The following is a 22,869-nucleotide window of genomic DNA, read 5'->3' as shown; positions in this document are numbered from 1 at the left end:
GAGCACCCTCTCCTCTCTTTCTCCATCCCCTCGTCTCTCATTGCTCTGCCGAGCAGAAGAGAGCCTCTCCTCTCTTTCTCCATCCCAGAGAGGTGGAGAGCTCTGGGGTGGAGAGCAGACCCTCTCCTCTCTTTCTCCATCCCCTCGTCTCTCATTGCTCTGCCGGGGAGCCTCAGAGGGGAGAGCCTCTCTTTCTCCATCCCCTCGTCTCTCATTGCTCTGCCGAGCCTCACCCTCTCCTCTGTCTTTCCTAGGTTTATTTCACCAAGCCCTTAATGGAGAGCATGGAGAGCAGAGAGGTCTCTCCTTATTTATCTATCTCTGGTGTGAATGAGAGAGGAGAGCCTTTACTGTAAATAAAGGACTGGAGGAGGATATGGAGGAGGAAGAGAGGGATGAGGAGGAGAGGAGAGCAGAGAGCAGAGCAGAAGGGGGAGAGCAGAGAGGGGGAGAGCAGAGAGGTGGAGAGCAGAGAGAGGGGGAGAGCAGAGAGGTGGAGAGCAGAGAGGGGGGAGAGCAGAGAGGGGGAGAGCAGAGAGGGGATGAGGAGGGGGAGAGGAGGAAGAGAGCAGAGAGAAGGGGAGAGCAGAGAGGGGAGAGCAGAGAGGTGGAGAGCAGAGAGAGGGGGAGAGCAGAGAGGGGTGGAGAGCAGAGAGAGGTGGAGAGCAGAGAGGGGGAGAGAGGGGGTGGAGAGCAGAGAGGTGGAGAGCAGAGAGAGGGAGAGAGCAGAGAGAGAGGGGAGAGCAGAGAGGGGGGAGAGCAGAGAGGGGGAGAGCAGAGAGGGGTGGAGAGCAGAGAGGGGGAGAGCAGAGAGGGGGAGAGCAGAGAGGGGTGGAGAGCAGAGAGAGGGGAGAGCAGAGAGAGGGGGAGAGCAGAGAGGGGTGGAGAGCAGAGAGGGGAGAGCAGAGAGAGGTGGAGAGCAGAGAGGGGGAGAGCAGAGAGGTGGAGAGCAGAGAGAGGGGGAGAGCAGAGAGGTGGAGAGCAGGAGAGGGGAGAGCAGAGAGGGGGAGAGCAGAGAGGTGGTGGAGAGCAGAGAGAGGGGAGAGCAGAGAGGGGGGGGAGAGCAGAGAGGGGTGGAGAGCAGAGAGAGGGGGAGAGCAGAGAGAGAGGGGGAGAGCAGAGAGGGGGTGGAGAGCAGAGAGGGGGAGAGCAGAGAGAGGGGTGGAGAGCAGAGAGGGGGAGAGCAGAGAGGTGGAGAGCAGAGAGAGGGGGAGAGCAGAGAGGGGTGGAGAGCAGAGAGAGGGGGAGAGCAGAGAGGGGGAGAGCAGAGAGGGGGGGAGAGCAGAGAGGGGGAGAGCAGAGAGAGGGGGAGAGCAGAGAGGGGTGGAGAGCAGAGAGGGGGGGAGAGGAGAGAGGGGTGGAGAGCAGAGAGGGGAGAGCAGAGAGGTGGAGAGCAGGTGGGAGAGAGAGGGGAGAGCAGAGAGGGGTGGAGAGCAGAGAGGGGGGGAGAGCAGAGAGGTGGAGAGCAGAGAGAGGTGGAGAGCAGAGAGGTGGAGAGCAGAGAGGTGGAGAGCAGAGAGGGGTGGAGAGCAGAGAGGGGTGGAGAGCAGAGAGGTGGAGAGCGGAGAGGGGAGAGCAGAGAGGTGGAGAGCAGAGAGAGAGGAGAGGGGGGAGAGAGAGAGGGGGGAGAGAGAGAGAGGGGGAGAGCAGGAGAGGGGGAGAGAGGAGAGGGGGGAGAGCAGAGAGGGGGAGAGAGGAGAGGGGGAGAGCGAGAGGGGGAGAGAGGAGAGGTGGAGAGCAGAGAGGTGGAGAGCAGAGAGCAGGGGAGAGCAGAGAGAGGCAGGAGAGAGGAGAGGGGGAGAGCAGAGAGAGGGGAGAGCAGAGAGAGGCAGAGAGAGAGCAGAGAGGGGGGAGAGCAGGAGAGGGGGAGAGCAGAGAGGTGGAGAGCGGAGAGAGGTGGCGAGCAGAGAGGGGGAGAGGAGAGAGAGGCGGAGAGCAGAGAGGGGAGAGCAGAGAGGGGGGGAGAGCAGAGAGGGGAGAGCAGGAGAGAGGAGAGGGGGAGAGCGGAGAGAGGGGAGAGCAGAGAGGTGGAGCGAGCAGAGAGGGGGAGAGCAGAGAGAGAGGAGGAGAGCAGAGAGAGGGGAGAGCAGCAGAGAGAGCAGAGAGAGCAGGAAGAGCAGAGAGGGGAGAGCAGAGAGGGGGAGAGCAGAGAGGTGGAGAGCAGAGAGAGAGGGGAGAGCAGAGAAGGTGGAGAGCAGAGAGGGGGAGAGCAGAGAGAGGTGGAGAGCAGAGAGGTGGAGAGCAGAGAGGGGGAGAGCAGAGAGGGTGGGAGAGCAGATAGGGGGAGAGCAGAGAGGGTGAGAGCAGATAGGGGGGAGAGCAGGATAGCAGAGAGGGGGTGGAGAGCAGAGAGGTGGAGAGCAGAGAGCAGAGAGGTGGAGAGCAGAGAGGGGGAGAGCAGAGAGAGGGGGAGAGCAGAGAGGGGAGAGCAGAGAGGGGGAGAGGTGGAGAGCAGAGAGAGTGGAGAGCAGAGAGGGGGAGAGCAGAGAGGGGGAGAGCAGAGAGGGGGAGAGCAGAGAGCAGAGAAGGGGGGAGAGCAGAGAGGGGGAGAGGTGGAGAGCAGAGAGAGTTGGAGAGCAGAGAGAGTTGGAGAGCAGAGAGGGGGAGAGCAGAGAGGTGGGAGAGCAGAGGTGGAGAGCAGAGAGGTGGAGAGCAGAGAGGTGGAGAGAGTGGCAGAGCAGAGAGGTGGAGAGCAGAGAGGGGGAGAGCAGAGAGGTGGAGAGCAGAGAGAGGTGGAGAGCAAAGAGGTGGAGAGCAGAGAGAGGTGGAGAGCAGAGAGAGGTGGAGAGCAGAGAGGTGGAGAGCAGAGAGAGGTGGAGAGCAAAGAGGTGGAGAGCAGAGAGAGGTGGAGAGCAGAGAGAGGTGGAGAGCAGAGAGGTGGAGAGCAGAGAGAGGTGGAGAGCAGAGAGGTACTCTACCCAGGTACTCCGGTGTTCCACAGGGTTCTGTGATGGAACCGTTCTCAAACTTGGACAGGTAGAAATCTCGCAGAACCACTTTGTTGTGATTATTCTCTGTGTAGTACATCAGGTTCTCCAACTGTAGAACCACAAAACACACACACACTCACTCATAAACCTGAAGCACACTCATTCATAAACATGAAGCACACACACACACACACACTCAGAAACCTGAAGCACACACACTCAGAAACCTGAAGCACACACACACACACACACACACACACACACACACACACACACACACACACACACACACACACACACACACACACACACACACACACACACACACATTTACCTTGAGGTTCCTGTGTACGATGTTGAGTGAGTGTAGATAGGACACAGCCTCTAGAACCTGTTTGATCACGTTGGAGGCATCTCTCTGTGTAATTCCCTGGTCCAGAATCCAGTCAAACACATCACCGCCTGTAGCCCTGCAACACACGCACACGCACACACACACACACACACACACACACACACACACACACACACACACACACACACACACACACACACACACACACACACACACCTGGTTATTAAAGTCAATAAGTCCAACGACTCGTCTATCTTACCCCTAGTCTCTCTCATCGTTACCCCTGGTCTCTCATCATTACCCCTGGTCTCTCTCATCGTTACCCCTGGTCCAACAGCTCCCTGGTCTCTCTCATCATTACCCCTGGTCTCTCTCATCTGGTCTCTCATCATTACCCCTGGTCTCTCTCATCATTACCCCTGGTCTCTCTCATCGTTACCCCTGGTCTCTCTCATCATTACCCCTGGTCTCTCTCATCATTACCCCTGGTCTCTCTCTCATCACCCTTATCCCTGGTCTCTCTCATCATTACCCCTGGTCTCTCTCATCATTACCCCTGGTCCAACTGCTCCCTGGTCTCTCTCATCATTACTCCCTGGTCTCTCTCATCATTACCCCTGGTCTCTCTCATCATTACCCTGGTCTCTCTCATCGTTACCCTGGTCTCTCTCATCATTACCCCTGGTCTCTCTCATCATCGTTACCCCTGGTCTCTCTCATCATTATCCCTGGTCTCTCTCATCATTACCCCTGGTCTCTCTCATCATTACCCCTGGTCCAACTGCTCCCTGGTCTCTCTCATCATTACCCCTGGTCTCTCTCATCATTACCCCTGGTCTCTCTCATCATTACCCCTGGTCTCTCTCATCATTACCCCTGGTCCAACGGCTCCCTGGTCTCTCTCATCATTACCCCTGGTCTCTCTCATCATTACCCCTGGTCCAACGTCTCCCTGGTCTCTCTCATCATTACCCCTGGTCTCTCTCATCATTACCCCCGGTCTCTCTCATCATTACCCCTGGTCTCTCTCATCATTACCCCTGGTCCAACGGCTCCCTGGTCTCTCTCATCATTATGGCCCCTGGTCTCATCTCATCATTACCCCTGGTCCAACGGCTACCCCTGGTCTCTCTCATCATTACCCCTGGTCTCTCTCATCATTACCCCTGGTCTCTCTCATCATTACCCCTGGTCCAACGACTCCTCATCATTACCCCTGGTATTACCCCTGGTCTCTCATCATTACCCCTGGTCTCTCTCATCATTACCCCTGGTCTCAACCCTGGTCTCTCTCACTACCCCTGGTCTCTCTCATCATTACCCCTGGTCTCTCTCATCACCCCTGGTCTCTCTTATCCCCTGGTCCAACCTGGCTCCCTGGTCTCTCTCATCATTACCCCTGGTCTCTCTCATCATTACCCCTGGTCTCTCTCATCATTACCCCTGGTCTCTCTCATCATTACCCTGGTCCAACGACTCCCTGGTCTCTCTCTCATTACCCTGGTCCAACGACTCCCTGGTCTCTCTCTCATTACCCCTGGTCTCTCTCATCATTACCCCTGGTATCTAACATCATTACCCCTGGTCTCTCTCATCACTACCACTGGTCTCTCTCATCTCATCATTACCCCTGGTCTCTCTCTCATCCCTGGTCTCTCTCATCATCACCCCTGGTCTCTCTCATCATTACCCCTGGAACAACGGCTACATGGTCTCTCTCATCATTACCCCTGGAACAATGGCTCCCTGGTCTCTCTCATCATTACCCCTGGATCCCTGGTCTCTCTCATCATTACCCCTGGTCTCTGTCATCATTACCCCTGGAACAACGGCTCCCTGGTCTCTCTCATCATTACCCCTGGTCTCTCTCTCATCATTACCCCTGGAACAATGGCTCCCCGGGCCTCTCTCATCATTACCCCTGGAACAATGGCTCCCGGGCCTCTCTCATCATTACCCCTGGTCTCTATCTCATTACCCCTGGTCTCTCTCATCATCACCCCTGGTCCAATGGCTCCCTGGTCTCTCTGATCATTACCCCTGGTCTCTCTCATCATTACCCCTGGTCTCTCTCATCATTACCCCTGGTCTCTCTCTCATCATTACCCCTGGTCTCTCTCATCATTACCCCTGGTCTCTCTCTCATCATTACCCCTGGTCTCTCTCTCATCATTACCCCTGGTCTCTCTCTCATCATTACCCCTGGTCTCTCTCTCATCATTACCCCTGGTCTCTCTCATCATTCCACCCCTGGTCTCTCTCATCATTACCCCTGGTCTCTCTCATCATTACCCCTGGTCTCTCTCATCATTACCCCTGGTCTCTCTCATCATTACCCCTGGTCTCTCTCATCATTACCCCTGGTCTCTCTCATCATTACCCCTTCATCATTACCCCTGGTCTCTCTCATCATTACCCCTGGTCTCTCTCATCATTACCCTGGTCTCTCATCATTCATCATTACCCCTGGTCTCTCTCATCATTACCCCTGGTCTCTCTCTCATCATTACCCCTGGTCTCTCTCTCATACCCATTATCCCCATGGTCTCTCTCATCATTACCCCTGGTCTCTCTCATCATTACCCCTGGTCTCTCTCATCATTACCCCTGGTCTCTCTCATCATTACCCCTCATCATTACCCCTGGTCTCTCTCTCCCTGGTCTCTCTCATCATTACCCTGGAACAATGGCTCCTGGTCTCTCTCATCATTACCCCTGGTCTGTCTCATCATTACCCCTGGTATCTAACATCATTACCCCTGGTCTCTCTCATCATTACCCCTGGCCTCTCTCATCATTACCCCTGGTCTCTCTCATCATTATCCCTGGTCTCTCTCATCATTACCCCTGGAACAACGGCTGCCTCGTCTCTCTCATCATTACCCCTGGAACAATGGCTCCCGGGCCTCTCTCATCATTACCCCTGGTCTCTATCTCATTACCCCTGGTCTCTCTCATCATCACCCCTGGTCCAATGGCTCACTGGTCTCTCTGATCATTACCCCTGGTCTCTCTCTCATCATTACCCCTGGTCTCTCTCATCATTACCCCTGGTCTCTCTCATCATTACCCCTGGTCTCTCTCTCATCATTACCCCTGGTCTCTCTCTCATTACCCCTGGTCTCTCTCATCATTACCCCTGGTCTCTCTCTCATCATTACCCCTGGTCTCTCTCATCATTACCCCTGGTCTCTCTCTCTCATCATTACCCCTGGTCTCTCTCATCATTACCCCTGGTCTCTCTCATCATTACCCCTGGTATAACTCCCTGGTCTCTCTCATCATTACCCCTGGTCTCTCTCTCATCATTACCCCTGGAACAATGGCTCCTGGTCTCTCTCATCATTACCCCTGGTCTCTCTCATCATTACCCCTGGTCTCTCTCTCATCATTATCCCCTGGTCTCAATCTCATTACCCCTGGTCTCTCTCATCATTACCCCTGGTCTCTCTCTTACCCCTGGTCTCTCTCTCATCATTACCCCTGGTCTCTCTCATCATTACCCCTGGTCTCTCTCTCATCATTACCCCTGGTCTCTCTCTCATCATTACCCCTGGTCTCTCTCATCATTACCCCTGGTCTCTCTCTCATCATTACCCCTGGTCTCTCTCATCATTACCCCTGGTCTCTCTCATCATTACCCCTGGTCTCTTCATCCCCTGGTCTCTCTCTCATCATTACCCCTGGTCTCTCTCATCATTACCCCTGGTCTCTCTCTCATCATTACCCCTGGTCTCTCTCATCATTACCCCTGGTCTCTCTCATCATTACCCCTGGTCTCTCTCATCATTACCCCATCATTACCCCTGGTCTCTCTCATCATTACCCTGGTCTCTCTCATCATTACCCCTGGTCTCTCTCATCATTACCCCTGGTCTCTCTCATCATTACCCCTGGTCTCTCTCATCATTCATCATTACCCCTGGTCTCTCTCATCACTACCCCTGGTCTCTCTCATCATTACCCCTGGTCTCTCTCATCATTACCCCCCTGGTCCCTCTCTCTCATCATTACCCCTGGTCTCTCTCATCATTACCCTGGTCTCTCTCATCATTAATTACCCCCTGGTCTCTCTCATCATTACCCCTGGTCTCTCTCATCATTACCCCTGGTATCTAACATCATGGCCCTGGTCTCTCTCATCTCATCATTACCCCTGGTCTCTCTCATCATTACCCCTGGTCTCTCTCATCATTACCCCTCTCTCTCATCATTACCCCTGGTCTCTCTCATCATTACCCCTGGTCTCTCTCATCATCATTACCCCTGGTCAATGGCTCCCTGGTCTCTCTCTCATCATTACCCCTGGTCTCTCTCTCATCATTATCCCTGGTCTCTCTCATCATTACCCCTGGTCTCTCTCTCATCATTACCCCTGGTCTCTCTCATCATTACCCCTGGTCTCTCTCATCATTACCCCTGGTCTCTCTCATCATTACCCCTGGTCTCTCTCTCATCATTACCCCTGGTCTCTCTCATCATTACCCCTGGTCTCTCTCATCATTACCCCTGGTCTCTCTCATCATTACCCCTGGTCTCTCTCATCATTACCCCTGGTCTCTCTCATCATTACCCCTGGTCTCTCTCATCATTACCCCTGGTCTCTCTCATCATTACCCCTCTCTCATCATTACCCCTGGTCTCTCTCATCATTACCCCTGGTCTCTCTCATCATTACCCCTGGTCTCTCTCATCATTACCCCTGGTCTCTCTCTCATCATTACCCCTGGTCTCTCTCATCATTACCCCTGGTCTCTCTCATCATTACCCCTGGCCTCTCTCTCATCATTACCCCTGGTCTCTCTCATCATTACCCCTCTCATCATTACCCCTGGTCTCTCTCATCATTACCCCTGGTCTCTCTCTCATCATTACCCCTGGTCTCTCTCTCATCATTACCCCTGGTCTCTCTCTCATCATTACCCTGGTCTCTCTCATCATTACCCCTGGTCTCTCTCTCATCATTACCCCTGGTCTCTCTCTCATCATTACCCCTGGTCTCTCTCATCATTACCCCTGGTCTCTCTCATCATTACCCCTGGTCTCTCTCATCATTACCCCTGGTCTCTCTCATCATTACCCCTGGTCTCTCTCATCATTACCCCTGGTCCAACGACTCCCTGGTCTCTCTCATCATTACCCCTGGTCTCTCTCTCATTACCCTGGTCCAACGACTCCCTGGTCTCTCTCTCATTACCCCTGGTCTCTAACATCATTAATCCTGGTCTCTCTCATCATTACCCCTGGTCTGTCTCATCATTATCCCTGGTATCTAACATCATTACCCCTGGTCTCTCTCATCATTACCCCTGGCCTCTCTCATCATTACCCCTGGTCTCTCTCTCATTACCCCTGGTCTCTCTCATCATTACCCCTGGTCTCTCTCATCATTACCCCTGGTCTCTCTCTCATCATTATCCCTGGTCTCTCTCATCATTACCCCTGGTCTCTCTCATCATTACCCCTGGTCTCTCTCATCATTACCCCTGGTCTCTCTCATCATTACCCCTGGTCTCTCTCTCATCATTAGCCCTGGTCTCTCTCATCATTACCCCTGGTCTCTCTCTCATCATTACCCCTGGTCTCTCTCATCATTACCCCTGGTCTCTCTCATCATTACCCCTGGTCTCTCTCATCACCCCTGGTCTTCTCATCATTACCCCTGGTCTCTCTCATCATTACCCCTGGTCTCTCTCATCATTCCCTGGTCTCTCTCTCATCATTACCCCTGGTCTCTCTCATCATTACCCCTGGTCTCTCTCATCATTACCCCTGGTCTCTCTCATCATTACCCCTGGTCTCTCTCATCATTGCCCCTGGTCTCTCTCATCATTACCCCTGGTCTCTCTCATCATTACCCTGGTCTGGTCTCTCTCATCATTACCCCTGGTCTCATCATTACCCCTCATTCCCTGGTCTCTCTCATCATTACCCCTGGTCTCTCTCATCATTACCCCTGGTCTCTCTCTCATCATTACCCCTGGTCTCTCTCATCATTACCCCTGGTCTCTCTCATCATTACCCCTGGTCTCTCTCATCATTACCCCTGGTCTCTCTCATCATTACCCCTGGTCTCTCTCATCATTACCCCTGGTCTCTCTCATTATCATTACCCCCCTGGTCCCTCTCTCTCATCATTATCATTACCCCTGGTCTCTCTCATCATTACCCCTGGTCTCTCTCTCATCATTACCCCTGGTCTCTCTCTCATCATTACCCCTGGTCTCTCTCATCATTACCCTGGTCTCTCTCATCATTACCCCTGGTCTCTCTCTCATCATTCCCTGGTCTCTCTCATCATTACCCCTGGTCTCTCTCATCATTACCCCTGGTCCATCATTACTCCCTGGTCTCTCTCATCATTACCCCTGGTCTCTCTCATCATCATTACCCCTGGTCTCTCTCATCATTACCCTGGTCTCTCTCTCATCATTACCCCTGGAACATTACCCCTGGTCTCTCTCATCATTACCCCTGGTCTCTCTCATCCCTGGTCTCTCTCATCATTACCCCTGGTCATTACCCCTGGTCTCTCTCTCATCATTACCCCTGGTCTCTCTCATCATTACCCCTGGTCTCTCTCTCATCATTACCCCTGGTCTCTCTCATCATTACCCCTGGTCTCTCTCTCATCATTACCCCTGGTCTCTCTCATCATTACCCCTGGTCTCTCTCTCATCATTACCCCTGGTCTCTCTCATCATTACCCCTGGTCTCTCTCATCATTACCCCTGGTCTCTCTCTCATCATTACCCCTGGTCTCTCTCATCATTACCCCTGGTCTCTCTCATCATTACCCCTGGTCTCATTACCCCTGGTCTCTCTCTCATCATACCCCTGGTCTCTCTCTCATCATTACCCCTGGTCTCTCTCATCATTACCCCTGGTCTCTCTCTCATCATTACCCCTGGTCTCTCTCATCATTACCCCTGGTCTCTCTCATCATTACCCCTGGTCTCTCTCTCATCATTCTCCCCTTACCCTCTCTCTCATCATTACCCTGGTCTCTCTCTCATCATTACCCCTGGTCTCTCTCATCATTACCCCTGGTCTCTCTCATCATTACCCCTGGTCTCTCTCTCATCATTACCCCTGGTCTCTCTCATCATTACCCCTGGTCTCTCTCTCATCATTACCCCTGGTCTCTCTCATCATTACCCCTGGTCTCTCTCATCATTACCCCATCATCATTACCCCTGGTCTCTCTCATCATTACCCCTGGTCTCTCTCATCATCATTATCCCCTGGTCTCTCTCATCATTACCCCTGGTCTCTCATCCCCTGGTCTCTCTCATCATTACCCCTGGTCTCTCTCATCATTACCCCTGGTCTCTCTCATCATTACCCCTGGTCTCTCTCATCATTACCCCTGGTCTCTCTCATCATTACCCCTGGTCTCTCTCATCATTACCCCTGGTCTCTCTCATCATTACCCCTGGTCTCTCTCTCATCATTACCCCTGGTCTCTCTCATCATTACCCCTGGTCTCTCTCATCATTACCCCTGGTCTCTCTCATCATTACCCCTGGTCTCTCTCATCATTACCCCTGGTCTCTCTCATCATTACCCCTGGTCTCTCTCATCATTACCCCTGGTCTCTCTCTCATCATTACCCCTGGTGTCTCTCTCATCATTACCCCTGGTCTCTCTCATCATTACCCCTGGTCTCTCTCATCATTACCCTGGTCTCTCTCTCATCATTACCCCTGGTCTCTCTCATCATTACCCCTGGTCTCTCTCATCATTACCCCTGGTCTCTCTCTCATCATTACCCCTGGTCTCTCTCTCATCATTACCCCTGGTCTCTCTCATCATTACCCCTGGTCTCTCTCATCATTACCCCTGGTCTCTCTCATCATTACCCCTGGTCCAACGACTCCCTGGTCTCTCTCATCATTACCCCTGGTCTCTCTCTCATTACCCTGGTCCAACGACTCCCTGGTCTCTCTCTCATTACCCCTGGTCTCTCTCATCATTACCCCTGGAACAACGGCTCCCTGGTCTCTCTCATCATTACCCCTGGTCTCTAACATCATTAATCCTGGTCTCTCTCATCATTACCCCTGGTCTGTCTCATCATTACCCCTGGTATCTAACATCATTACCCCTGGTCTCTCTCATCATTACCCCTGGCCTCTCTCATCATTACCCCTGGAACAATGGCTCCCGGGACTCTCTCATCATTACCCCTGGTCTCTATCTCATTACCCCTGGTCTCTCTCATCATCACCCCTGGTCCAATGGCTCCCTGGTCTCTCTGATCATTACCCCTGGTCTCTCTCATCATTACCCCTGGTCTCTCTCTCATCATTACCCCTGGTCTCTCTCTCATCACTACCCCTGGTCTCTCTCATCATTACCCCTGGTCTCTCTCATCATTACCCCTGGAACAACGGCTCCCTGGTCTCTCTCATCATTACCCCTGGTCCAACGACTCCCTGGTCTCTCTCATCATTACCCCTGGTCTCTCTCTCATTACCCTGGTCCAACGACTCCCTGGTCTCTCTCTCATTACCCCTGGTCTCTCTCATCATTACCCCTGGAACAACGGCTCCCTGGTCTCTCTCATCATTACCCCTGGTCTCTCTCATCATTACCCCTGGAACAATGGCTCCTGGGCCTCTCTCATCATTACCCCTGGAACAATGGCTCCCGGGACTCTCTCATCATTACCCCTGGTCTCTATCTCATTACCCCTGGTCTCTCTCATCATCACCCCTGGTCCAATGGCTCCCTGGTCTCTCTGATCATTACCCCTGGTCTCTCTCATCATTACCCCTGGTCTCTCTCTCATCATTACCCCTGGTCTCTCTCTCATCACTACCCCTGGTCTCTCTCATCATTACCCCTGGTCTCTCTCTCATCATTATCCCTGGTCTCTCTCATCATTACCCCTGGTCTCTCTCTCATCATTACCCCTGGTCTCTCTCATCATTACCCCTGGTCTCTCTCTCATCATTACCCCTGGTCTCTCTCATCACCCCTGGTCTCTCTCTCATCATTACCCCTGGTCTCTCTCTCATCATTACCCCTGGTCTCTCTCATCATTACCCCTGGTCTCTCTCATCATTACCCCTGGTCTCTCTCATCATTACCCCTGGTCTCTCTCTCATCATTACCCCTGGTCTCTCTCTCATCATTACCCCTGGTACCCCTGGTCTCTCTCATCATTACCCCTGGTCTCTCTCATCATCATTATCCCCTGGTCTCTCTCATCATTACCCCTGGTCTCTCTCATCATTACCCCTGGTCTCTCTCATCATTACCCCTGGTCTCTCTCTCATCATTACCCCTGGAACAATGGCTACCCCTGGTCTCTCTCATCATTACCCCTGGTCTCTCTCATCATTACCCCTGGTCTCTCTCTCATCATTACCCCTGGTCTCTCTCATCATTACCCCTGGTCTCTCTCATCATTACCCCTGGTCTCTCTCTCATCATTACCCCTGGTCATCATTACCCCTGGTCTCTCTCTCATCATTACCCCTGGTCTCTCTCATCATTACCCCTCTCTCTCATCATTACCCCTGGTCTCTCTCATCATTACCCCTGGTCTCTCTCTCATCATTCTCTCTCTCATCATTACCCCTGGTCTCTCTCATCATTACCCCTGGTCTCTCTCATATTACCCCTGGTCTCTCTCATCATTCATCATTACCCCTGGTCTCTCTCATCATTACCCCTGGTCTCTCTCATCATTACCCCTGGTCTCTCTCATCATTACCCCCCCTGGTCTCTCTCATCATTACCCCTGGTCTCTCTCTCATTACCCTGGTCCATCATTACTCCCTGGTCTCTCTCATCATTACCCCTGGTCTCTCTCATCATTACCCCTGGAACAACGGCTCCCTGGTCTCTCTCATCATTACCCCTGGTGCCCTCTCTCTCATCATTACCCCTGGTCTCTCTCATCATTACCCCTGGTCTCTCTCATCATTACCCCTGGTCTCTCTCATCATTACCCCTCTCTCTCATCATTACCCCTGGTCTCTCTCATCATTACCCCTGGTCTCTCTCATCATTACCCCTGGAACAATGGCTCCCTGGTCTCTCTCATCATTACCCCCCTCTCTCATCATTACCCCTGGTCTCTATCATCATTACCCCTGGTCTCTCTCATCATCACCCCTGGTCTCAATGGCTCCCTGGTCTCTCTCATCATTACCCCTCATCATTACCCCTGGTCTCTCTCATCATTACCCCTGGTCTCTCTCATCATTACCCCTGGTCTCTCTCATCATTACCCCTGGTCTCTCTCTCATCATTACCCCTGGTCATCATTGCCCTGGTCTCTCTCATCATTACCCCTGGTCTCTCTCATCATTGGTCTCTCTCATCCATTACCCCTGGTCTCTCTCATCATTACCCCTGGTCTCTCTCTCATCATTACCCCTGGTCTCTCTCATCATTACCCCTGGTCTCTCTCATCATTACCCCTGGTCTCTCTCATCATTACCCCTGGTCTCTCTCATCATCATTACCCCTGGTCTCTCTCATCATTACCCCTGGTCTCATCTACCCCTGGTCTCTCTCATCATTACCCCTGGTCTCTCTCATCATTACCCCTGGTCTCTCTCATTCATTATTACCCTGGTCTCTCTCATCATTACCCCTGGTCTCTCTCTCTCATCATTACCCCTGGTCTCTCTCATCATTACCCTGGTCTCTCTCATCATTACCCCTGGTCTCTCTCATCATTACCCCTGGTCTCTCTCATCATTACCCCTAGACTCTCTCTCATCATTACCCCTGGTCTCTCTCTCATCATTCCCCCTGGTCTCTCTCATCATTACCCCTGGTCTCTCTCATCATTACCCCTGGTCTCTCTCATCATTACCCCTGGTCTCTCTCATCATTACCCCTGGCTCCCTGGTCTCTCTCATCATTACCCCTGGTCTCTCATCATTACCCCTGGTCTCTCTCTCATCATTACCCCTGGTCTCTCTCATCATTACCCCTGGTCTCTAACATCATTACCCCTGGTCTCTCTCATCATTACCCCTGGTCTGTCTCATCATTACCCTGGTATCTACCCCATCATTACTGGTCTCCCTGGTCTGGTCTCTCTCATCATTACCCCTGGTCTCTCTCTCATCATTACCCCTGGTCTCTCTCTCATTACCCCTGGTCTCTCTCATCATTACCCCTGGTCTCTCTCATCATTACCCCTGGTCTCTCTCTCTCATCCCTGGTCTCTCTCATCATTACCCCTGGTCTCTCTCATCATTACCCCTGGTCTCTCTCTCATTACCCCTGGTCTCTCTCATCATTCTTACCCTGGTCTCTCTCATCATTACCCCTGGTCTCTCTCTCATCATTACCCCTGGTCTCTCTCATCATTACCCCTGGTCTCTCTCATCATTACCCCTCTCTCATCATTATCCCTGGTCTCTAACATCATTACCCCTGGTCTCTCTCATCATTACCCCTGGTCTCTCTCTCATCATTACCCCTGGTCTCTCTCATCATTACCCCTGGCTCTCTCTCATCATTACCCCTGGTCTCTCTCATCATTACCCCTGGGACTCCCTGGTCTCTCTCATCATTACCCCTGGTCTCTCTCATCATTACCCTGGTCCAACGACTCCCTGGTCATTACCCCTGGTCTCTATCATCATTACCCCTGGTCTCTCTCATCATTACCCCTGGTCTCTCTCTCTGGTATCTCACCCCTGGTCTCTCTCATCATTACCCCTGGTCTCTCTCATCATTACCCCTGGTCTCTCTCATCTACCCCTGGTCTCTCTCATCATTACCCCTGGTCTCTCTCTCATCATTACCCCTGGTCTCTCTCTCATCATCATCATTACCCCCTGGTCTCTCTCTCATACCCCTGGTCTCCATCATGGCTCCCTGGTCTCTCATCATTACCCCTGGTCTCTCTCATCATTACCCCTGGTCTCTCTCTCATCATTACCCCTGGTCTCTCTCTCATCATTACCCCTGGTCTCTCTCATCATTACCCCTGGTCTCTCTCATCATTACCCCTGGTCTCTCTCTCATCGGCTACCCCTGGTCTCTCTCATCATTACCCCTGGACTCTCTCTCTCATCATTACCCCTGGTCTCTCTCATCATTACCCCTGGTCTCTCTCTCATCATTACCCCTGGTCTCTCTCATCATTACCCCTGGTCTCTCTCTCATCATTACCCCTGGTCTCTCTCATCATTACCCCTGGTCTCTCTCATCATTACCCCTGGTCTCTCTCTCATCATTACCCCTGGTCTCTCTCTCATCATTACCCCTGGTCTCTCTCATCATTACCCCTGGTCTCTCTCTCATCATTACCCCTGGTCTCTCTCATCATTACCCCTGGTCTCTCTCTCATCATTACCCCTGGTCTCTCTCATCATTACCCCTGGTCTCTCTCATCATTACCCCTGGTCTCTCTCTCATCATTACCCCTGGTCTCTCTCATCATTACCCCTGGTCTCTCTCATCATTACCCCTGGTCTCTCTCATCATTACCCCTGGTCTCTCTCATCATTACCCCTGGTCTCTCTCATCATTACCCCTGGTCTCTCTCTCATCATTACCCCTGGTCTCTCTCATCATTACCCCTGGTCTCTCTCTCATCATTACCCCTGGTCTCTCTCATCATTACCCCTGGTCTCTCTCATCATTACCCCTGGTCTCTCTCATCATTACCCCTGGTCTCTCTCTCATCATTACCCCTGGTCTCTCTCATCATACCCTGGTCTCTCTCATCATTACCCCTGGTCTCTCTCATCATTACCCTGGTCTCTCTCTCATCATTCATCCCTGGTCTCTCTCATCATTACCCCTGGTCTCTCTCTCATCATTACCCCTGGTCTCTCTCTCATCATTACCCCTGGTCTCTCTCTCATCATTACCCCTGGTCAATGGTTCTCATCATTACCCCCTGGTCTCTCTCATCATTACCCCTGGAACAACCCCTGGCTACCCCTGGTCTCTCTCATCATTACCCCTGGAACAATGGCTCCCGGGTCTCTCTCATCATTACCCCTGGTCTCTCTCTCATCATTACCCCTGGTCTCTCTCATCATTACCCCTGGTCTCTCTCATCATTACCCCTGGTCTCTCTCTCATCATTACCCCTGGTCTCTCTCATCATTACCCCTGGTCTCTCTCATCATTACCCCTGGTCTCTCTCTCATCATTACCCCTGGTCTCTCTCATCATTACCCCTGGTCTCTCTCTCATCATTACCCCTGGTCTCTCTCATCATTACCCCTGGTCTCTCTCTCATCATTACCCCTGGTCTCTCTCATCATTACCCCTGGTCTCTCTCATCATTACCCCTGGACTCTCTCTCATCATTACCCCTGGTCTCTCTCTCATCATTACCCCTGGTCTCTCTCTCATCATTACCCCTGGTCTCTCTCTCATCATTACCCCTGGAACAATAGCTCCCGGGCCTCTCTCATCATTACCCCTGGAACAATGGCTCCCGGGCCTCTCTCATCATTACCCCTGGTCTCTATCTCATTACCCCTGGTCTCTCTCATCATCACCCCTGGTCCAATGGCTCCCTGGTCTCTCTCATCATTACCCCTGGTCTCTCTCATCATTACCCCTGGTCTCTCTCATCATTACCCCTGGTCTCTCTCTCATCATTACCCCTGGTCTCTCTCATCATTACCCCTGGTCTCTCTCTCATCATTATCCCTGGTCTCTCTCATCATTACCCCTGGTCTCTCTCATCATTACCCCTGGTCTCTCTCATCATTACCCCTGGTCTCTCTCATCATTACCCCTGGTCTCTCTCTCATCATTACCCCTGGTCTCTCTCATCATTACCCCTGGTCTCTCTCATCATTACCCCTGGTCTCTCTCTCATCATTACCCCTGGTCTCTCTCATCATTACCCCTGGTCTCTCTCATCATTACCCCTGGTCTCTCTCATCATTACCCCTGGTCTCTCTCTCATCATTATACCTGGTCTCTCTCATCATTACCCCTGGTCTCTCTCTCATCATTACCCCTGGTCTCTCTCATCATTACCCCTGGTCTCTCTCATCATTACCCCTGGTCTCTCTCTCATCATTACCCCTGGTCTCTCTCATCATTACCCCTGGTCTCTCTCCCATCATTACCCTGGTCTCTCTCTCATCATTACCCCTGGTCTCTCTCATCATTACCCCTGGACTCTCTCTCATCATTACCCCTGGTCTCTCTCTCATCATTACCCCTGGTCTCTCTCATCATTACCCCTGGTCTCTCTCATCATTACCCCTGGTCTCTCTCATCATTACCCCTGGTCCAACGACTCCCTGGTCTCTCTCATCATTACCCCTGGTCTCTCTCTCATTACCCTGGTCCAACGACTCCCTGGTCTCTCTCATCATTACCCCTGGTCTCTCTCATCATTACCCCTGGAACAACGGCTCCCTGGTCTCTCTCATCATTACCCCTGGTCTCTAACATCATTAATCCTGGTCTCTCTCATCATTACCCCTGGTCTGTCTCATCATTACCCCTGGTATGTAACATCATTACCCCTGGTCTCTCTCATCATTACCCCTGGCCTCTCTCATCATTACCCCTGGTCTCTCTCTCATTACCCCTGGTCTCTCTCATCATTATCCCTGGTCTCTCTCATCATTACCCCTGGTCTCTCTCATCATTACCCCTGGAACAACGGCTCCCTGGTCTCTCTCATCATTACCCCTGGAACAATGGCTACCCCTGGTCTCTCTCATCATTATCCCTGGTCTCTCTCATCATTACCCCTGGAACAACGGCTGCCTCGTCTCTCTCATCATTACCCCTGGTCTCTCTCATCATTACCCCTGGTCTCTGTCATCATTACCCCTGGAACAACGGCTCCCTGGTCTCTCTCATCATTACCCCTGGTCTCTCTCTCATCATTACCCCTGGAACAATGGCTCCCGGGCCTCTCTCATCATTACCCCTGGAACAATGGCTCCCGGGCCTCTCTCATCATTACCCCTGGTCTCTATCTCATTACCCCTGGTCTCTCTCATCATCACCCCTGGTCCAATGGCTCCCTCATCATTACCCTGGCTCTCTGATCATTACCCCTGGTCTCTCTCATCATTACCCCTGGTCTCTCTCATCATTACCCCTGGTCTCTCTCATCATTACCCCTGGTCCTGGTCTCTCTCATCATTACCCCTGGTCTCTCTCTCATCATTACCCCTGGTCTCTCTCATCATTACCCCTGGTCTCTCTCTCATCATTACCCCTGGTCTCTCTCTCATCATTACCCCTGGTCTCTTTCATCATTACCCCTGGTCTCTCTCTCATCATTACCCCTGGTCTCTCTATCATCATTACCCCTGGTCTCTCTTATCATTAATGTCCTGTTTTATATATCCCATAACAATCTGTTTCAAACAAATTATTAAAGCAGCTATCCAATAAGAGCCCTCTGAGCCAGGAGCTAACCCAATGAGCTGTTAGACGCTATCATTTCTGTAAACTACTTGATTAAAAAAGTGTAGGTGTATGTGTGTATGTGTGTGTGCCTGTATGTGTGTGTGTATGTATGTGTGTGTGTGTATGTGTGTGTGTGTGTGTGTGTGTGTGTGTGTGTGTGTGTGTATGTGTGTGTATGTGTATGTGTGTATGTGTGTGTGTGTGTGTGTGTGTGTGTGTGTATGTGTATGTGTGTATGTGTGTGTGTGTGTATGTGTATGTGTGTGTGTGTGTGTGTGTATGTGTGCATGCCTGTATGTGTGTATGTGTGCGTGTGTGTGTGTGTGGTGTGTGTGTGTATGTGTGTGTGTGTGTGTGTATGTGTGTATGTGTGTGTATGTGTGTATGTGTGTATGTGTGTGAGTGTGTGTATGTGTGTATGTGTGTATGTGTGTGTGTGTGTATGTATGTGTGTGTGTGTGTGTGTGTGTGTGTGTGCATGTGTGTGTGTGTGTGTGTGTGTGTGTGTGTGTGTGTGTGTGTGTGTGTGTGTGTGTGTGTGTGTGTGTGTGTGTGTGTGTGTGTGTGTGTGTGTGTGTGTGTGGACAAGTCATGCCGTATGATTTTAATAATAATTCTCATTGTTTGTTACTTGTTAATTGTTACTGTGCCTCATCAATTTTGATGTTATTTCCAGCCAGCCTTGTTGCTGGGACAGAGAGAGAGGCCCAGAGAGAGAGGGACAGAGAGAGAGGGACAAAGAGAGAGGTACAAAGAGAGGAACAGAGAGAGAGGGACAAAGAGAGAGGGACAAAGAGAGAGAGACAGAGACAGAGGGACAGACAGTGGGACAAAGAGAGAGGGACAGAGAGAGAGAGGGACAAAGAGAGAGGGACAAAGAGAGAGTGAAAGAGAGAGGGACAAAGAGAGAGGGACAAAGAGAGAGAGAAAGAGACAGAGGGACAGAGAGAGAGGGACAAAGAGAGAGGGACAAAGAGAGAGGGACAAAGAGAGAGGGACAAAGAGAGAGGGACAAAGAGAGAGGTACAAAAGAGAGGAACAGAGAGAGAGGGACAAAGAGAGAGGGACAGAGAGAGGGACAAAGAGAGGGACAGAGAGAGAGGGACAAAGAGAGAGAGACAAAGAGAGGACAGAGAGAGAGGGACAAAGAGAGAGGGACAAGAGGGACAGAGAGAGAGGGACAAAAGAGAGAGGGACAGAAGAGAGGACAGAGAGAGAGGGACAAAGAGAGAAGGACAAGAGAGAGGGACAGAGACAGAGGGACAAAGAGAGAGAGACAGAGACAGAGAGAGGGACAGAGAGAGAGGACAAAGAGAGAACAGGGAGAGAGGGAAGAGAGAGGGACAGAGAGAGGGACAGAGAGAGAAGGGACAAAGAGAGAGGGACAGAGAGAGAGGGACAGAGAGAGAGGGACAGAGAGAGAGGGACAAAGAGAGAGGGACAGAGAGAGAGGGGCAAAGAGAGAGAGACAGAGAGAGAGGGACAAAGAGAGAGGGACAGAGAGAGAGGGACAAAGAGAGAGAGGGACAGACAGTGGGACAGAGAGAGAGGGACAGAGAGAGAGGGACAAAGAGAGAGAAACAGAGAGAGAGGGACAAAGAGAGAGGGACAGAGAGAGAGGGACAAAGAGAGAGAGACAGAGACAGAGGGACAGAGAGAGAGGGACAAAGAGAGAGAGACAGAGGGACAGAGAGAGAGGGACACAGAGAGAGGGACAGAGAGAGAGGGACAAAGAGAGAGGGACAAAGAGAGAGGGACAGAGAGAGAGGGACAAAGAGAGAGGGACAAAGAGAGAGGGACAGAGAGAGAGGGACAAAGAGAGAGAGACAGAGACAGAGGGGCAGAGAGAGAGGGACAGAGAGAGACAGAGGGACAGAGAGAGGACAGAGAGAGAGGGACAGAGAGAGAGAGGGACAGAGAGAGAGGGACAAAGAGAGAGGGACAGAGAGAGGGAGAGAGGGACAGAGAGAGAGGGACAAGAGAGAAGGACAAAGAGAGAGGGACAGAGAGAGAGGGACAAAGAGAGAGGGACAAGAGAGAGGGACAGAGAGAGAGAGGGACAGAGAGAGAGGGACAGAGAGAGAGGGACAGAGAGAGAGGGACAGAGAGAGAGGGACAGAGAGAGAGGGACAAAGAGAGAGAGACAGAGAGAGAGGGACAGAGAGAGAGAGGGACAGAGAGAGAGGGACAGAGAGAGAGGGACAAAGAGAGAGAGACAGAGGGACAGAGAGAGAGGGACACAGAGAGAGGGACAGAGAGAGAGGGACAAAGAGAGAGGGACAAAGAGAGAGGGACAGAGAGAGAGGGACAAAGAGAGAGGGACAGAGAGAGAGGGACAGAGAGAGAGGACAAAGAGAGAGGACAGAGAGAGAGGGGCAGAGAGAGAGGGACAAAGAGAGAGGGACAGAGAGAGAGGGACAGAGAGAGAGGGACAAGAGAGAGAGGGACAGAGAGAGAGGGACAAAGAGAGAGGGACAGAGAGAGAGAGGGACAGAGAGAGAGGGACAAAGAGAGAGGGACAGAGAGAGAGGGACAGAGAGAGAGAGGGACAGAGAGAGAGGGACAGAGAGAGAGGGACAGAGAGAGAGAGGGACAGAGAGAGAGGGACAGAGAGAGAGGGACAGAGAGAGAGAGGGACAGAGAGAGAGGGACAGAGAGAGAGGGGCAGAGAGAGAGGGACAGAGAGGGAGAGGGACAGAGAGAGAGAGGGACAGAGAGAGAGGGACAGAGAGAGAGGGACAGAGAGAGAGAGGGACAGAGAGAGAGAGGGACAGAGAGAGAGGGACAGAGAGAGAGGGGCAGAGAGAGAGGGACAGAGAGAGAGAGGGACAGAGAGAGAGGGACAGAGAGAGAGGGACAGAGAGAGAGGGGCAGAGAGAGAGGGACAGAGAGAGAGGGACAGAGAGAGAGGGACAGAGAGAGAGAGGGACAGAGAGAGAGAGAGGGACAGAGAGAGAGGGACAGAGAGAGAGGGACAGAGAGAGAGGGACAGAGAGAGAGAGGGACAGAGAGAGAGGGACAGAGAGAGAGGGACAGAGAGAGAGGGACAGAGAGAGAGGGACAGAGAGGAAAGAACAGACCAGGGCCTGGTTTCCCTCAAGCCTCTTAAGGCCTGGTTTCTCTCAAGCCTCTTAAGGCCTGGTCTCCCTCAAGCCTCTTACGGCCTGGTTTTCCTCAAGCCTCTTAAGGCCTGGTTTCCCTCAAGCCCCTTAAGGCCTGGTTTAAGGAGCAGGCCTCCCTCTACTAATTGTCCTGTATCCTGTATTAGCTGGCCGTATAGCTACCCCCCTCTACTATTAGTCCTGTATCCTGTATTAGCTGGCCAGTATAGCTACCCCCCTCTACTAGAGTCCAGTATCCTGTATTAGCTGGCCGTATAGCTACCCCCCTCTACTATTAGTCCTGTATCCTGTATTAGCTGGCCGTATAGCTACCCCCCCCTCTACTATTAGTCCTGTATCCTGTTTAGCTGGCCTTATAGCTACCCCCCTCCCCCTCTAAGGCCTGGTATCCTGTCTTAGCTGGCCGTTTTCCCCCCTCTACTATTAGTCCTGTATCCTGTATTAGCTAAGGCCTGGTATAGCTACCCACCCTCTACTATTAGTCCTGTATCCTGTATTAGCTGGCCGTATAGCTACCCCCCTCACCCTCTACTATTAGTCCTGTATCCTGTATTAGCTGGCCGTATAGCTACCCCCCCCCAGCCCCCCGCCCCTGTATCCAGCTCCTGGCTGATGAAGTACTCCCCCTCTACTATTAGTCATTTGGAGTATCCTGTATTACCCTGGGCCAGAGGATAGCACATTTTTATATTAACCCCCTGTTACTATTAGTCCTGTATCCTGGCACCTTATTCAGTGCCTATAGCTCCCCAGAAGTAGTCCCCCCTACTATTAGTGGCATTTGAACAACCTGGAGTATTAGCTCAGAAACAGGAACCTCCCCCTCTACTATTAGTCCTGTATCCTGAATTAGCTGGCCGAGATTCAGCACAGAAACAGGAACCCTCTACTATTAGTCCTGTATCCTGTATTAGCTGGCCGATAGAGATTCAGACACAGAATTAGTCCTGTATCCTGTATTCAGACACGAAATAGGAACCCCCTCTACTATTAGTCCTGTATCCTGGATTAGCGAAGGTAGATTAGCACCCCCCTCCCCCTCTACTATTAGTCCTGTATCCTGTATTAGCAGTATAGC

The 22,869-nt window shown here is 52.0% G+C and overlaps 1 pseudogene; it reads right to left on the bottom strand.

The window, feature by feature from the left end:
* Nucleotides 1–22,869, bottom strand: part of LOC127912600 (caM kinase-like vesicle-associated protein) — a 141,965-nt pseudogene that overhangs the window by 12,777 nt on the left and 106,319 nt on the right.

The sequence above is a fragment of the Oncorhynchus keta genome, chromosome 27 (genome assembly GCF_023373465.1).
Source record: "Oncorhynchus keta strain PuntledgeMale-10-30-2019 chromosome 27, Oket_V2, whole genome shotgun sequence".
Lineage (NCBI taxonomy): Eukaryota > Metazoa > Chordata > Actinopteri > Salmoniformes > Salmonidae > Oncorhynchus > Oncorhynchus keta.
Note: the sequence above shows the minus strand (reverse complement) of the source record. Positions and strands in the feature narration are given on the sequence as shown.